Genomic DNA, 2,318 nt, shown 5'->3' with positions numbered 1-2,318 from the left:
TGGCAAAATGTTAACGTGGGAAGTAGCATTGGAAGTAATTCCCTGAGTAACGGAGCAGAATTCAGCAGCCTTTGTGTGGAAGAAGTCTCATTCTTTGACTCTGGTGCCCTTTTCCTGAGAAACACCACTGTTTGCAGTGGGATTGAAAGCCACAGCAGCAGAAAGCAATGTGGAATGCATCAAGGTAGGGTAAAAAGGTAGATTTCTGACTCCCTGATTTTTAGTGTGGGAATTGGTTGAAAAGAGAAGTGTGATTTGAAACCTTATCCCCAAGGACAGTGTTAGGATGTGGCAAGTTTTGTGAGGAAAAGAAGTTGGTCTGTGAGCGTTGCCTTTAGCTTGTTGGCAAACAGCAATACCTTTGAGGTATTTGTGGTGGCCACTTGTAAATTGAAGATGAGTTGAGCAGGCTTTTTGACGCTGGTTGTAATTGTGTGGATGAAAAGGTAATGTCAGAAGTGGGATTCGAACCCACGCCCCTAGAAAGGGACCAGAATTCACCAACCTTTGGTAAGATAACGATTAATAGTTCTTGAGACTGGAGCCTTAGACCACTCGGCCATCCTGACAACTATGTGCAAAACCTGTCGAAAAACGTGCTCCAAATTCTGCACTCTTACTGAGCAGCATCACACTCATTCCTCCTGTGCAAACACACAACACGCACACTCCATTCATTCTTCCTGCATGAATTAACCAGTAGTGCCAGTCATTAAGTTGTAGAAAATATAAGGGGGTGTTTTTGTTGTAATGGGGTTATTGTCTCTGGCCAGTCAGAAATATCTGAGCTGCTCCAGAGCCCCGTGCGGTTTTGAATCGCTCCCCTTTTCTGGTTGTGACCGCCGGACTCATTTCAGTAGCGATGTAGACAAAACGAGACTCGTGGTTGGGTGCAAAGAAGACCAGTATTTATTGAAAATAAAGAATAAAGTGCTGTGCAATGTAAATAATCGTGAATACGGCAGACCTATACTTAATACAGCGTACTTTTACTTAATACAGCGTACTTTTGCTTAATGGGAGGAGAAACGGACAAATTGACGGAAAATTGACTAAAATTACTATTTAACAAAATTCCCCTTTAATACCACCCCTTATACCTATCTAGGTTGCCTTGTAAAGGGCCAGAAAGTTTTATGCTCACCAGTAAATGCCTGCTCCGTGCCCCTGCGGTCTGCCTTGGATTCTTCACCGCCCCGAAGTAGAGATACCTCAGTAATTCAAAAGTAACTGCTGGTATTCCACTTCTTTGGACGGGCTGCTGAGCTGTTCCCCTTGTAGGCAGGTCTCGGAGGCAAGGCAGCAGAGAGAGAGAGAATGGCTTCCTGAGGGGCTATCTTTATCCCCCATTGGGAGCCGTTGTCTTCGCGCCCAAATCTGGACGTATCTGGGCTATACAGAAGGGATCGATCTTTCCCCATTGACTGTAATGAGTTTGAATGTGTTACCCACTCATTTTAACTGGTTTGCGACCAGTTTGAAATGTCCCACTGAATCCTTAAGTGTTCAGTTAACAGCACTCAAGTGGTTTGTAAACAATCCATTGTCCTGCGGTCACCGCCCAACCGCAACTGATTGACAGCTTTAAGTACTTAAGTCCTTGAGTCAACATTGTAGAGGGCTTGTAAACAAACAACCCCTTTGTCCTGTGAGTGAAACTTCCTAAACTGCAGTTGATTGACAGTTTCAAGTACTTCAACAAATTCAAACAGGCTGGTATTTTTTCAAATCCGTTCCCTCTCATATTTTATTTTTATAGTTATAAATGTGTGTGTGTGTTTATTACGTTTGTGGTAGAACTTACCTTGGCAAATAAAATTGGTTGTCACCTGTTCTTTTTCCAAGGACTACTTGTCTCCGAGTGTCTATTTAAAGTGCATCGTTCTCCACCCAAATTCTGGAGTTAGAACCAGATAGGGGCATTAGGGCGCTTCGAACCTGCCAAACAAGGGAACAGCAGACTAGGGAAAAGAGAGAGGACTCCAGGAGCACTTGGGCTCAGGAGTACCCCACAGATTAGGTATAAACTGTGCGGGTCGCCACCGTATTTCAGTCCTCCTCTATAAGCTGTTGTTCTCTATGTCCTTAGAGGGTGTTTAGTGACACCCGACCTGCAGGCTAACATAAGCTGCAAGGGTATAAAGGAGACCGAGGCCCAATACATCAACAGGCACTAAAGACCCCTGCAATTGGGCAGAGCAGAGCCCCATCCCCCTACAAGAGGCAGCCTGTGCGAATGCAGATTGATACCGGGGCAGCAGTATCTCTTATGTCAGAGACAGTCTACAAAAAGACAATAAAGTACCTTCCACTTCAAC

The 2,318-nt window shown here is 44.7% G+C and overlaps 1 non-coding gene across 1 annotated transcript; it reads right to left on the bottom strand.

The window, feature by feature from the left end:
* Window positions 1-450: 450 nt before the first annotated feature.
* Window positions 451-569, bottom strand: trnal-caa (transfer RNA leucine (anticodon CAA)). The gene is made up of 2 exons: window positions 532-569; window positions 451-496 (listed from the first exon to the last, which is right to left on the bottom strand). It is a non-coding gene; the product is annotated as a tRNA-Leu (tRNA).
* Window positions 570-2,318: the final 1,749 nt, after the last annotated feature.

This window comes from Somniosus microcephalus, chromosome 19 (genome assembly GCF_052327205.1).
Source record: "Somniosus microcephalus isolate GS21.2 chromosome 19, FLI_Smic_1.0, whole genome shotgun sequence".
In the NCBI taxonomy this organism is placed as follows: domain Eukaryota; kingdom Metazoa; phylum Chordata; class Chondrichthyes; order Squaliformes; family Somniosidae; genus Somniosus; species Somniosus microcephalus.
Note: the sequence above shows the minus strand (reverse complement) of the source record. Positions and strands in the feature narration are given on the sequence as shown.